The sequence below is a fragment of the Marmota monax genome, unplaced genomic scaffold (genome assembly GCF_021218885.2).
Source record: "Marmota monax isolate L192 unplaced genomic scaffold, Marmota_monax_Labrador192_F-V1.1 WCK01_AAM20220418_F8-fsc00057, whole genome shotgun sequence".
NCBI lineage: Eukaryota > Metazoa > Chordata > Mammalia > Rodentia > Sciuridae > Marmota > Marmota monax.
In genome coordinates, this window is record NW_026693933.1 from 2,938,999 (window position 1) to 2,954,558 (window position 15,560).

Genomic DNA, 15,560 nt, shown 5'->3' on the forward strand with positions numbered 1-15,560 from the left:
TTTCTTTTTTTATTGGTTGCTTAAGACAATACAATGATCTTGACATATCATACATTTAATTCAAATGGGGTACGAATTCTTATTTTTCCATGTGTACAGATTTCAGGATCACATTGGTTATACAGCCACATTTATACATACAGCAATACTAGTGTCTGTTTTATTCTTCTGCCCTTCCTATTCCCCCTCCCCTCCCATCACCTCTCTCTACTCAATCTACTGTGACACATTTCTCTCTCTTTTATACTCCCCCCTCACACGATCATATATGTAATTTTGTATAACAATGAGGGTCTCCTTCCATCTTCCGTGCAATTTCCCTTCTCTCTCCCTTTCCCTCCCACCTCTCGTCCCTGTTTAATGTTAATCTTCTTCTCATGCTCTTCCTCCCTGCTCTGTTCTTAGTTGCTCTCCTTATATCAAAGAAGACATTTGGCATTTGTTTTTTAGGGATTAGCTAACTTCACTTAGCATAATCTGCTCTAATGCCATCCATTTCCCTGCAAATGCCATGATTTTGTTATTTTTTAGTGTTGAGTAATATTCCATTGTGTATAAATGCCACATTTTTTTATCCATTCATCTATTGAAGGGCATCTATATTGGTTCCACAGTCTAGCTATTGTGAATTATGCTGCTATGAACATTGATGTAGCTGTGTCCCTGTAGTTTGCTCTTTTTAGGTCTTTTGGGTATAGTCCGAGAAGGGGAATAGCTGGGTCAAATGGTGGTTCCATTTCCAGCTTTCCAGTGAATCTCCATACTGCTTTCCAAATTGGCTGAACCAATTTGCAGTCCCACCAGCAATGTACAAGTGTACCTTTTCCCCCACATCCTCTCCAGCATTTGTTATTGTTTGACTTCATAATGGCTGCCATTCTTACTGGAGTGAGATGGTATCTTAGGGTGGTTTTAATTTGCATTTCTATGATTGCTAGAGATGGTGAGCATTTTTTCATGTATTTGTTGATTGATTGTGTGTCCTCCTCTGAGAAGTGTCTGTTCAGATCCTTGGCCCATTTGTTGATTGAGTTATTTATTTTTTTGTTGTTTAATTTTTTGAGTTCTTTGTATACTCTGGAGATTAGAGCTCTATTTGAAGTGTGAGGGGTAAAAATTTGTTCTCAGGATGTAGGCTCTCTATTTACCTCACTTATTATTTCTCTTGCTGAGAAAAACCTTTTTAGTTTGAATACATCTCATTTGTTGATTCTTGATTTTAACTCTTGTGCTATAGGTGTCCTGTGGTGAGCCGCTTCTGCCGTTTCTGCAGATTATGGTCGCCATTACAAGATGACGCTGGCTCCGCTGTGGTCTGTGACAAACAACTCCTTATCTGGGAGAGTTGGCACATGATTTTTCACCACCCTGTACACCACCCTGTGAGAAAGCTCCACGCGGCAGCTTTGCATTGGGGCTTGAGATGCTTTATTAAGGCTGGGAGGGGCATCCGAGAAGGAGAAGAAGAAATATCAAGGGCCTGAATAAACTGCTGAAAGAAGATTCCGGAGTTGCATCTTCCTTGCGGGCAAGGGGTCGCGACAAGTGGTGCCGAAACCCGGGAACCAGAACTTTCAGCAGTCAGGGGTGGTGCACCGGTTAGTCCCAGGTAAGTGGGATCCGCGATCAAAGCGGGGTTAGTCCCAGGTAAGTGGGATCCGCGACCAAAGCGGGGCAGCTCCTCTGTAAAGAAAGAGAGAGCATTACATTTTATTGCAGCTGCACTGTGTACTTTCGCTTTTGTTTTCTGTGTTTCTGTTGTTGTGTCATTTCGCTTTTGTTTTTTGTGCTTCTTTTGTTGTTGTGACGACAGGGACACTCCCCTGTAAAAGGAAGAGAGCGGGGAATTCATAGAACGGAACGCTCCCCTGTAAAAGGAAGAGAGCGGGGACTTTTGTACTTTCACTTTCTTTATAGCTCTAAAAACATTATGGGCGTTGCTTCTTCAAGCCCAATTTTGTTGGCCCTAGATGGGTTGTTACATTCAAAAGGACTTAAGATAAAGCAGAGTACTTTGCAGATGTTTTTAAGAGAAGCTGATATAGCGGCTCCTTGGTTTGCTTTTTCAGGGAGTCTTACGGTTCCCAGCTGGGACAAATTAGGGAAAGATCTAGATTTCGCTCATGAGCAAGGTACCTTGCAGGGTGGCGTTATACCACTTTGGAAGTTAGTTAGAGGATGTATAACAGATGGTAAATGCCAGGAAGCTGTAAGTGAGGGTCAAGCTATTCTTGAGCAGCTGCATGAGGAAAAATCTGAAGGATCATGTAGTGAAGTGGCAGAGAGTATTAAAAGTAACAGTAGTGAGAAGGCAAAAGAGCCTGAAGATAAAAATAGGAGAAGGCTCTACCCAGACTTGACCGAATTAAAAACGCCTGAGAACACAAGCGACTCAGAGAGTTCTGAGGACCTTGATATATTGTTACAACAACTACATAAGATAAAAATGAAAAAGAAGAAAAAGGAGACACAGGGCACCCAGGCCTACTGTAAGAAGGGGAAGGGAGTTAACATTGGTCAACAAAACTCTGAGGAGGAGGAGGTAGAATATCTAGAAGAAGATATGGTGCCGATTGCCCCACCTCCGTATGTGGGGGGGAGCCAAGGTTCCAGGAGATCTTTTCATGCACAAGTTTGGAGGACAGTTAATACAGATATGGGACTTGCATACCCTGTATTTCAGGACAATAACAGGGGAAGATATCATGAGCCTTTAGACTTTAAGATAATTAAAACCTTGGCAGAATCTGTCCGCACTTATGGCATAGATGCCGCTTTCACTCTCACTCAGGTGGAGGGACTTACTAGATTTTGCATGACTCCCTCAGATTGGGCTAGTCTAGTCCGCGCTTGTGTTTCCCCAGGGAAATATTAGGAGTCCAAAGTTGGCTGTTTAATGTTTCTGGCAGTACCCAAGACTCGGAGCGAGGTAGGAGGCTTAAAATTTCTGCAAATAATTCACAATTATCTAATGCTACATTACCCTCCGCAGCAGTCTGTCTCCAATCTCCGTTCCTGTTTCTTTTGGCTAATGTTACATTACAGGGGATGCTTAATTGCTCTAATATTACCTGTTATTTGTCTGAGTGTTGGAATGGATCCTGGCCTATGGCAATGGTTATGAAAATTCCAACTTTTGTCCCGATCCCGGTTACTGCAGATCCAGAGTCATTTCCTATTGTTGAACTGATTGGAGCCCATAGAGATTTTGGAATTATGGCAGCTATGGTGACAGCTGTGGCGATATCTGCTGCTGCAGCAGTTACAGCTGGAGTAGCCATGGCCAGCCAGGTACAAACTGCTGCCACTATTAATCAGGTTATTCAACAAACATCCACCATACTTGAATCTCAAAGTAGAATTAATCAACATATTTTATCTGGGATTCTGGCTGATAATCAAAGGATAGATCTGCTTCAAGCTCAAGTTGAGGAATTGTCTGACCTAGTACATTTGGGTTGTGTTGACCAACGTGCACATTTATGCATAACCTCTGTCAGATTTAATGATTCCAGGAATGCCTCCCGCATCATTGGCGAATATTTGGCCGGAAATTGGTCCATGGCAGCGGAAAACTTGATCCAGTCTCAACTAACTCAGAATGCCGTTTTGAACAGTACCCGTGTCGATCCTGTGACTTTGGGTCAATTCACCGATTGGATATCTTCTGCTTTTTCCTTCTTCAAAGAGTGGGTGGGGGTAGGCATTTTTGGGGCAATGTGTTGCTTCGGTGTTGTACTTTGTTTGTGGCTTCTCTGTCGCCTTAAAACTCGCCATGCGCAAGAGAAAGCTATGATTGTACAGGCTCTTGCGGCCTTAGAAAATGGCATTTCTCCACAAATCTGGCTTGCACATCTTAAACAGTGATTTCTGGGCATGGCCATTGCACCCCAAGTGAGTTTCACATTGCACTGGGATTGGCATGTCCTCTTCTTTATTCTCTCACAGTGCTGAATAGCCCTTGCACTCTGCAGGTCTTGTTACCATTGCACGCAGATGGGTTTCAGGACTGGTCTTTCTTCTCGGCTACAGACTCTTTACCTTCCTCTGGGGCTTAGGGATTGTGTTGCCAACTTAAATTTTGTCATCATTACCAGGCTACTTGTGTTATCCTACTTCTCACCGTCGTCACGATGCAGGATGCGAGGCAAGGCACTGCACTTGAGTGATCCCTCAACGGACCTCAAGGAAAGCATGTCCTATTGCATGCGGGTTTGACGTCCACGCCCCGCCCTACGAAAAAAGGCGTTGGCTGATATGGGGTCAGGTCTGGGGAAGGCACCTCCTTAGGACTGAACCATACATTGCAGCCACTTCTGCACAGTGGGATAGGACCTCTACTCTCGCCTGTATTGTTTTAAGAAAACAGAAAAGGGGGGAACTGTGGTGAGCCGCTTCTGCCGTTTCTGCAGATTATGGTCGCCATTACAAGATGACGCTGGCTCCGCTGTGGTCTGTGACGAACAACTCCTTATCTGCGAGAGTTGGCACATGATTTTTCACCACCCTGTACACCACCCTGTGAGAAAGCTCCACGCGGCAGCTTTGCATTGGGGCTTGAGATGCTTTATTAAGGCTGGGAGGGGCATCCGAGAAGGAGAAGAAGAAATATCAAGGGCCTGAATAAACTGCTGAAAGAAGATTCCCGAGTTGCGTCTTCCTTGCGGGCAAGGGGTCGCGACAGTGTCCTATTAAGGAATTTGGAGCCCGACCCCATGAGATGGAGATTAGGGCCAACTTTTTCTTCTATTAGACACAGAGTCTCTGGTTTGATTCCTAGCTCCTTGATCCATTTTGAGTTAACTTTTGTTCATGGTGAGAGATAGGGATTCAATTTCATTTTGTTGCATATGGATTTCCAGTTCTCCTAGCACCATTTGTTGAAGATGCTATCCTTTCTCTATTGCATGCTTTTAGCACCTTTGTCTAATATAAGGTAGTTGTAATTTTGTGGATTGGTCTCTGTGTCCTCTATTCTGTACCATTGGTCTACCTGCCTGTCACTGAAACTAGTTTTTATCCCGATAGTTATTCTAACACAATATTTCAACTGGGAGCTCGTTAGAAATGCAAATCCTGAGCCTGAAATCAGAGCTGAGTCAGAATACCTTAAGGTAGAGTCCTTAGCCTGTATTTTAAAAAGCTTTCCAAATAGTTCTTAAGCATGCTGAAGTTGTTTTAGGGTGCCTTCAGAACTGTGCCCTGCAGTGTCATGACAGTTGTCCCGTGAGTTTAACTGGTCCTTTGCTCCCCATTCTTCCACTTTGCAGTCAGATACAAGAACTTCCCTTTAGCTTGGCCCACTTGGCCAACACTTGAACCCCATTTCCTTCTGCTACATTTATTTCTCTCACAGGACTGCATACTGTGTCTTCCCTGTTTACTGAACTAATGCTTTGTTCCACAGAACTGGGCACTTAGAGCCATAACAATTGCAACCTACAGTGGAATTATTCCTAACTAGAAATTTTGGCAGTTATACCTGATTTGCACAGACATCAGTACTTACCCAGATTTAGGCCAAATAATTTCATCACTGTGGTTTTTATTGTTGTCCACCAGCCTTAGAGGCATCCCATAGAATCAAGCTTCCAGACCTGGCAGGGTTGCTTCAGTCTTTCCTGAGGAGTATTTTATTCAAGTACCAGCAAGCTTCATGGCAAAGCTTAAGTCAGTTCTGATCCCATGTTACCAGCAGAGCCTTGAGTTCAAAATGCCCTGATATGTTAAAAAAAATATTTTAGTAGAGAATTTAACCTAACAATGCCATAGTTTTTCTTGGAGAATAAAGTTGTTGTTAAATTTTCTAATTTTAATTCTGACATAGTTTAATGAAATAATTCTCTTCCAAGTTATATTCAGGTAGAACATGTAGGGTAGGGGTCCCACAGAAAGAGCATAGCATGGATGAAGGGAAAATGATAGTGGAGGAAATGAGCTTCAATATATTGATTGGAAAATTTGATTGGAGCAGATCATTGATTAATCCTGCCCTGAAAGTTTACAAGTTTGGACATTATCTCATAGGCAATAGGGAACCATCAAAGGATTTATATATGTATATGAATTTGTTTATTTTTATTTTCACTAAGTAAAAACACCACATAATTTCCACCCAAGTCAAGTGATATAAAATTTACAGTACCCAGAAGTTCCCTCTTGTTCTTTCCTAATAACTATTTCCTTTTCTCTAACATAATGCACTCTCCTAATTTCTGACAAGATTTATCAGTTTTGCTTGTTTTAAAAAGGTGACTTTTAAAACATAGGGCCAACACTCCATTATATAGGTGCTGGCACAGACTTCCTTAACAAGATCCCCAAAACATAAGAAGTAAAACCAATAAGTGGGATGCCATTAAACTAAAAAGCTTCTGCACAGCTAAGAAAGTGATTAAAAGCATGAGGAGAGAGCCTACAGAATTAGAGAAAATCTTGGCCAGCTACTCCTCAGATAGAAAATTTATATTTAGAATGTACAAAGAACTCAAAAAACTTAACACACACACACACACACACACACACACACACACACACACACACAACAATAACCCAACCAATAAATTGGCCAAAGAACTAAACAGAAACACAAAAAGCCAATAAATACATGAAACAATGTTCAACATCTCTAGCAATCAGGGAAATGAAATTCAAAACTACATTAAGATTTCATCTCCAGTCAGAATGGCAATGATCAAGAATCCAAACAATAATAAATGCTGGCAAGAATGTGGGGAGGAAGGAACACTTGTACATTGTTGGTGGGACTGTAAACTAGTACAACCCTCTGGAAAGCAGTTTGGAGATTCCTCAAAAAACTACGGATGGAACCACCATATGACCCAGCTATCCAACTCGTAGGTATTTTCCCAAAAGATCTAAAACTGGCATACTACAATGACACAGCTATATCAATGTTTATAGCAGCACAATTCACAATAGCTAAATTGTGGAATAAACCCAAATTCCCATCAACAGATGAATGGATTGAGAAATTGTGCTTTATTTATATAATGGAGTTCTATTCACCCATTAAAAACAATTAAATTATGGAATTTGCTGGTAAATGGATGGAAATAGAAAATATCATGCTAGGTGAAATAGGCCAAACTCAGGATCTCAAAGGTAGAATATTTTCTCTCCTATGCAGAAGCTAGAGTAAAATAAAGGAGAGGGGAAAGGAAGGATAAGATACCATAAAGAACCAATCAAATACAAATTAATAGGTGAGCAAAAGGAAGTCTAGCAGACTAAAGGAAGTGAGGGAGGACTGGAGGAAAAGGGGGAAAATCACGAACAGAGAACAATTTCTATGCATGTATGAGTTTGTCAGGACAAACCCACTACATATAACCATAAAGCTCTTAAAAATAAAGAAATAAAAAGCTGACATTTTCAAATTGTTATTTGATATCAGCTTATAGGAACACCCTACAATTGATTGATCCAGTCTACTAGATTGGGATGACTCCAGGTTTGGGTTATTATAAACAATGTTGCTATAAGCACTCCTGTGCCTATCTCTTGAGGCATATAGGTATGCATTTTTGGATATATATCTAGTTATGAAATGAATGAGACATGGGATATGTATAATATGTTCAACTTTATATATGTTTAGTAGATAATACCAAAGGGTTTTCTAAAATGATTTTATTAATTGAAATTTCCACTAGGCTTGACAAATTTGAAACAAGTACAAAATCAACACTCTGGTTCAGGACACTGAATCCAGCTACACTGTGTAAGATGGCTTAGCTGTGGTGATACTAGAATATAAAAAGAAGGAACATTATTGAGAGAGCCCTGGTGAAAAAGAATAATAGGCTGAACCTGAAGGCAGGAGGAAAGGGTAATGCGGAGATAAGAGATATTGTGGGGCTAGATTGGCATGCAATTAGAGAAGTCAAAGATGAAAATGAAGATATAAACCTGGATGACTGACATCAAGAATACAAACAATAATAAATGCTGGAAAAGGATGTGGAGAGAACACTTTTACACTGTTAGTGACTGTAAATTAATACAATCAGTAGGGACATCAGTATGGAAGCTTCTAGAAAGAGTAGGAATGGGACTACCATATGACCCAGCTATACCACTCCTCAGCATTTATCATCAAGAATTAAAGTCATTGCACTATAGTGACACATTCATGCCCACATTTATAGCAGCACGACTCACAATAGCCAAACTATGGAACCAGCTTAGGTGTTCATCAGTGGATGAATGGATAGAGAAAATGTGGTATATTTACAAAATGGAATTTTATTCAGCCATAAAGAAAGATGAAATCGTGTCATTTGCAGTAAAACAGATAGAACTTGAGAATATTATATTAAGTGAAATAAGCCAAACTCAGAAGGTCAAAGGTCTTATGTTTTCTTGCATATATGGAAACTAGAGAGGAAAAGGAAAAGAAAGGAAGGGGAAAGACAAAGGGTTCTCGCGAAAAGCAAAGGGAGATCAGGAGCAAAGAGAAAAGTGACAAAGGAGTAGGAGGAAGAGAAGAAGGTGGGGAAGTGCTAGGAAGTGTTATTGGCCAAATTAATTTGTTGTATTGTGTGCATGTACTTATATATAACAACAAATCCCACCATTATGTACAACTATGTTGCACCAATAAAAAAATGGAAAAAAAAAGTAAAAAGTTAAATTAATAAAATAAAACTGGACAACTGAGAAACTGTGGTGTCCGGAAAATCAGGGTTTGGAAAGGACAATTTTGAGTGTAGGTTGACTCAGGATGAAGTTAGCATGCTGATTTAAATACAAGAGAAGGTGTCTAAGAGACAACTGAAAACAGAACTCAAGAAATCTTTCCAGATACTGAAGCAGTTTCACTAGGACGCTCTCCTACGCATTATTATGATAGACCTTGGTTTAGAAATCCATTGTCTAATCACACTTGTCTTAAGACTTTTATTTGTATAGCAACAGTCACCTAATAATATTCCTGAACTTTTTAATTTTACTTCCTGGCTTTAGAAATTCCCAAGTAACAGGAGCTATTGCATAGATGTATTTGTGCAGGCTTATAAAATGTATGCCTTGTGTTTTATGTGAAACCATAAATAACAAGTATCTCTCAGATCTATTTTATTGCCCATACAGCTACTGGCTTACCTTGAGTTTTCATCATCATTTGCCCGAACTGCTATTATAGCTTCTTAACTCATCTCTTGCCTTCTATTCTTATCACTCTAAAATGTACTCTCCACAATGAGATTCTACAAATGCATATCTGAACATCTCATTTAAAAGTAAGCTGTTCCCTTTACTTACACAATAAACAAACATCTTCATGAGCCAGCTACCCCATTTCTTGCCACTCCCTAAGCTGTATTTTATGCTTCAGTAGTAGTTTCTCATACCTACCACTTTATTTAATGCTTTCATGCTTTTGCATATCTTATTCCTCCTCCCTAGAACACCTTGCCTTCCTGTGATCTTTTCATAATTCAGATTTCTGCTCCTTGAAGCCTTTCTTGTACATACAGATTTCATTAAATAATATGAAAGGAAAATAAGGACAATTGCACAAAAGTAGATTTTTCTAAACATATGGGATATGGATCTGTGAAAATTCTGTTCTATATTTTAAAATAATATAACAACACTTATTTTTAATCTCAATAAAATTATGTGATTTACTTTTACTTTTCCAGCCCTAACATAAGGCAAACACATTTAAGATCAATAAAATAATTTAAAATATAATAAAGTGATGCACTAAAGTACATGAAAAAATAATGAAGTTTTTAACATAGAATAGTTACTTAATTTATAAGACTTGAAAGGGAATACTTCTTTAAATATTAAAATTCTCTGACAAAGTATCTTTTTTTACTGCTCCCCTAACAATAACAAGAAAATTAACATGATTATTCAAAATTAACCTTATTTTAAAAATTATTGAACAAATGTAAAAATGATTACATTATGGAAATATTCACACACATTTCTACCTTTTAAAAAATGGGTGTAATGAACATTATTAAAAATAACATATGTTTGCTGTAAAATTTTAAATAGCTTTTTAAATAGAGGGATGAATAAAATCTATCCTTTTTCCATCCCTTTCCTAATTCATTCTCCAGAGAAAATCACAGTTAAGAATTTCTATGATGTTTTTCCAACATTTTCTTCATTTATAAGGTAGGTATATGTATTTGTATGTACTTACACATACAAATTTTTAAATTTTTTTCATAAAGATTGGATCATGCTATCCATGTGATGTCTTTCAGTATGTTTTGCACTTAATGATCTAATTTGTACATTTTCTCACATCATAACACACAGATTTGCTTCATTCATTTTAACCACTTTATTGTATGGAGTGGCCATAATCTATTGATTCAGTTCTCTATTGATGGATATTTAGAGAATTTTCAAATTTTCTCATTTATAAATGTGGCAAGATACATGCTTTCAACTAGTATGCTCCCTGTTTTACTTCTCCTCCTCCTCCACCCCTCCTCCTCCTCCTCTCCTCCTCCTCCTCCTCCTCCTCTTCTTCCTCTTCTTCTTCTTCTTCTTCTTCTTCTTCTTCTTCTTCTTCTTTTCTTTTATTCCCTTCATCCAGGTAGTTGGGGAAGGGAAGGTGAGGTTTGTTCTTTGTACTTCATGAAAGACCAGACACTAAACCCTACTCCATGATAATGGCCCAAACAGGAGATTATTTAGGCTTCAAAAGGGATAGAAATATATATATCAAAGATTCCAAGGGCACACAAGGATATGTAAGTCTCTACAGAGTCTCTACACTTGAAGGTATGGTGCAGTCTGGGCCTGGTCAGCTTGGCAGTACCTAACAGGGGAATGATCACTGATGACCTGTGCCTGGAAGGACATACACAGTGACTTGGTTCTACTTGGTTTCCACTTTACAAAGTCCTTGGTCAGGGACCAGAGAAGGAGGAAAGAGAAAAATAAAGGCCTTGTTTCTAAATTACATTGATTTGAAAATATAAATAAATGCAATTTTTTCTCACACCAAAGCAATTCATACCATCTTCATAAATATTTCCAATTTCAAAACACCGAGATGTTTTATACATCTTCAGATGCTTGAAATCTTTTAATTTTGGAACCATTTTATCCATAGAGGATAATTTATTTACATTTATTAAGTAGAAAATGCCCATTTTATTTTTAGTTTTCTAAATTTTTTTAGTTGTAAATGGACACAATACCTTTATTTTATGTTTATGCAGTGCTAAGATTGAACCCAGTGCCTTCCACATGCGAGGTGAGCACTCTACCACTGAGCTACAATACCAGCCCCAAAATGCCCATTTTAAATAGTTTTCTTTTATAATGACACTTACTTATGGAATTCTATGGTGTCCATTCTTCCATTTTAAAAAACAGTTCTGGGCCTGGGGCTGTGGCTCAGTGGTAGAGAACTTGACTAGCATGTGTGAGGCATTGGGTTTGATTCTCAGAACCATGTATAAATAAATACATAATAAAGCTCCATCAACAACTAAAATTTTTTTTTAATTCCAACAAAAATAAACCATACCTTTATTAGAGTCTCGGATTGTTAAGAATTTATTATGATAGTTTGATTTTGTACCAACATCAAGCATAATCTGAAATACATATGAAGAAATAAGACTTTATAGTTCGTTTTTAAAAGAATTTTTAATTTATATATGACAGCATATATAATGCATTACAATTCTTATTACACATATAGAGCACACTTTTTCATTTCTCTGGTTGTATACATAGTATATTCACACCCATTCGTGTCTTCATACCTGTACTTTGAATAATAATGATCCTCACATTCCACAATCATTAATAACCCCATGCCCCCTCTCTTCCCCTCCAACCCCTGTGCCCTATCTAGGGTTTATCTATGCAGGTGGCATCACTATACCAGACCTTAAACTATACTACAGAGCAATAGTAACAAAACAGCATAGTATAGTTGGTTTTGAAGAGAAAAATAATATTTTATAGAAAAGCACTGCATGCATTATGACCATTACTTTTTTATTTGCCATTGCTTATACCATTAGTTGGCATTTTTGAAATCTTTTTTGAAAGTTTAGACTTGTTTAAAATTGGCAAAAGACTAAGTCAATTAAAAAGCTCATGGAAAAAAATTAATCATTATTCTCTGATTAAAAGGCATTGATTAAAATTGCTCTCAACAAGAAAAGACAAAGCAAAGCAGATCCTTAAAATGTCTTGATTTTGAATTTTATCATTTCAACTAGTAGTTGAGATATTGTCTTCAGGCCTAAAGCTGTACCATGTTTATAATGCAGTTGGAGGATGTCGGCTGCCAGCATTTGGGGAGGTCAGGCTTCTCTGAGAAACAGCCAAAGAGGATTTTGAAACATACTGAGAAAGTCCCCTCCTGCCAGGACATTGCAAGCTGTTTAGTGACCATCTAAATGTTCTGCTAGTTTTGTTGCCATACTTGGTAGTCCCAGGAATCTGGCTAGCTTTAGAAGTCAAGCAAAACAAAATACAACTGTGCACAGCCACACCCTATGGTGACTCTGTCTCCAAATACCTTACAAGTCCCAGGCTGAAGCATTTGAAAGGCTTGTATCCCTGCAGATCAAATCTTTATAAGATTGAGCCTTTAAAGACAACCCTTAAGCACATAAATGTTGTCATTTATAGCACTGTTTCTGTGCTATTTTGCCTTTCCAATTATAAAGGTGGCTAATGCACATGATAATTACAGTTCCTTAAAATTTATTCACTCTCGAGCAGATCAGCTCAGAAATGTTGGCACAGTTTCAGGGTTCCTTAACAACTGCTTGCCAAACCACTCTTTGATCCAGTGAAATCATCATATGATTCAAAACAAGGCCTACAGCCTTTCAAGAATTCACATCTTAAATCCTCATCTGCATTGTCTAACCTCCTCATGTTCAATCTAAAACTGATTTTTCCTTATCAGTAACAAAAGAATACATTTTTTCCCTGTGGGATTTATAATACACTTTCTTTGTTTCCCTTCATTTATTCACCATTTTGACTAACATACACAGGGTGCTTATTATGTCCTGGAGACTGACTTGCCCTGCAGTTGTAGAACAAAGCTGTTTTCCCTAAATTCACAGCATAAGGTGGAGGCAGTCATTTAAACAGGTAATTACAATATAAGGTTTTAAACAAGGGTGGAGTGAAGGAAGAGCAGAGAAGTAGGACTCAAAGCTACTGGTAGAGGCCCAAAAGATTTCCCATAGAGTTGAATGCTGAGTAGAGCATTAAGAATAAATAATAACAGGCAAATGATAAAAGCAAGTGAATTGGATATTCAAGACAGAAGAAATAGTATGTGCACCCAAGTCTGGCAGGGAGAGAAGGCATGACAAATTTTAGAAACTAGAAATGTATTGCTTGTTTTAAAATTCTTTCCAGGGAGTAGCTAGAGAAGAGGTAGGAAAGATAAGCACATCAATATTTTGAATGACCATTTATTGTCTTTTGAAGACATTTGAAATTTATTGTAAAGACAATGGGATCCCTAGAAGAACTTTAAACAAAAATTAACACCACCAGTGTAATAAGACCAGTGTGGGGTCTTATATAGATAACACTAAGAGGTTGTAGAAGGAAATTAAATTCAAAAATTTTTTAAATTTATTTTTTGGGTACCAGGAATTGAACTCAGGGACACCACTAAGCCACATCCCCAGCCCTTTTATATTTTATTTAGAGACAGGGTCTCACTGAGTTGCTTAGCACCTTACTTTTGCTGAGGCTGGCTTTGAAATCTCAATCCTCCTGCCTCTGCCTCCCAAGCAGCTGGGATTACAGGCATGTACCACCGCACCCAGTCCTAAATTAAAAATATTTAGCATGGAATAATCACACCTCAAATCAAATTTATGGAGGACTCAGGAGAGTGTCTGGACCTGAAAAGAGTACTGGGCAAAAACTTAGGGAGGTGGGCCATCCCCTCTGTGGATCAGGATTACCACAAAGAAAGAAAAAATAAAGAGAGGGTAAAGCACAGAGAAGGGGAGGAAATGGCAGGGAGGAATGGAGGCCAGAGAGAAAAGAGAAAGGGGAGGGGGAAGTGGTGGAGATGATCATAAGCAACATCTGCTGCTTGAGTCATAGGTCCCAACTGAAAATGAAAGAGACAGGGAGGACGGACATTTCAATAGCATTCTGTGTCTTCAAAAAAAGAGACAAATCAGTATCGTATTCATCTTAACACACTAACATTGTTGCATCAGTGCCTTGTTCTAATCTGGTCTTTTCTTAAATTAATGCAAAAACATTTGTGGAATTTCTTCATATCTCCCATTCTTATGAATTGAATATCATATTCAGTTGATTTGGTCAAAACTCTTCAATGGCTTTCTATGTTTTATGTCTATCAATAAATATTATCAGAGATTTCCTCAAATTATAATAAGGGTCTGATCACTTCTCACCATTTCCACTATTATCTTGCCCAAGACACCATCATCTTTTTAGACAGACAACTGCAAAGTTCTCTGCTTCCACGGATGGGAATAGCTCCCTTGCCCATAACACCCTCCCCTCTTCCCAGTAGCTTTCTGTCAACTTATCAAGATATTGAGACTAGGTAAACTGATCCCTTGTTACGTGTTTGTCCCCATATGCGCTCGCCCGCCCTCTCTCTCTCTCTCTCTCTCTCTCTCTCTCTCTCTCTCTCTGTCTCAATTATACTACTTTCTGAGGGGCTTTGCACTAGCCATGTCCCTCTTCCTGCAATATTCCTCCCTCTGATATCTGTTGTTCAGGTGTCACCAGTTCTGAAAAGGTTTTCACTAGTTATTTTAAATTAAAATAGTACAGATCAGCCTGGTGTGGTGGTGCATGCCTGTAATCCCAGCAGCTTGGGAGGCTGGGTCAAGAGGATTGCGAGTTCAAAGCCAGCCTCAACAATGGTGAGGCGCTAAGCAACTCAGTGAGACCCTATTTCGAGGGGAGGAGGGATAGTAGAGTATAGGAAAGGCAGCAGAATACAATAGACACTAGTTTGGCAGTATGTAAAAACGTAGATGTATAACCGATGTGATTCTGCAATCTGTATATGGGGTAAAAATGGGAGTTCATAACCCACTTGAATCAAATGTATGAAATATGATGTGTCAAGAGCTATGTAATGTTTTGAACAACTAATAATAAAAATAAATAAATAAATAAATAAATAAACAAACTACAAAAAAGGCCTGGAGATGTGACTCAGCTGTTGAGTGCCCCTGAGTTCAATCCTCAGTACCCTCCCCGCTACCTGTACCCCCCACCCCAAAATGGTACTGATTACTATTATATTTTGTTCACTTTGTCTCCCTTCCTTCCACTGGCCTTCCATAAAGAAAGCTCCTGGAGAAGAAGAGCTTTGGTTTCTGTCCCTGTTGGCTCTCATTTGACTGAGAAGTATCTAGAACTTAGTTGGTGCTATTTCTTGACTAAATTGATGGATGGAAAAATGAATGAATGAATGAATGAATGAATAATTGCTTCTTGCATAGCACTTCTTTTTTGCTTAATGTGCCACAAAGTAACCATTATTACTTATACAAAAGTGTTTTGGTGGAAAG

The 15,560-nt window shown here is 38.6% G+C and overlaps 1 long non-coding RNA gene across 1 annotated transcript; it reads left to right on the forward strand.

The window, feature by feature from the left end:
• Window positions 1–1,241: 1,241 nt before the first annotated feature.
• LOC131424910 (uncharacterized) lies at window positions 1,242–4,640 on the forward strand. Its single transcript, XR_009228546.1, has 2 exons — window positions 1,242–1,609; window positions 4,413–4,640. It is a non-coding gene; the product is annotated as an uncharacterized LOC131424910 (long non-coding RNA).
• The last annotated feature ends 10,920 nt before the right edge of the window (window positions 4,641–15,560 follow it).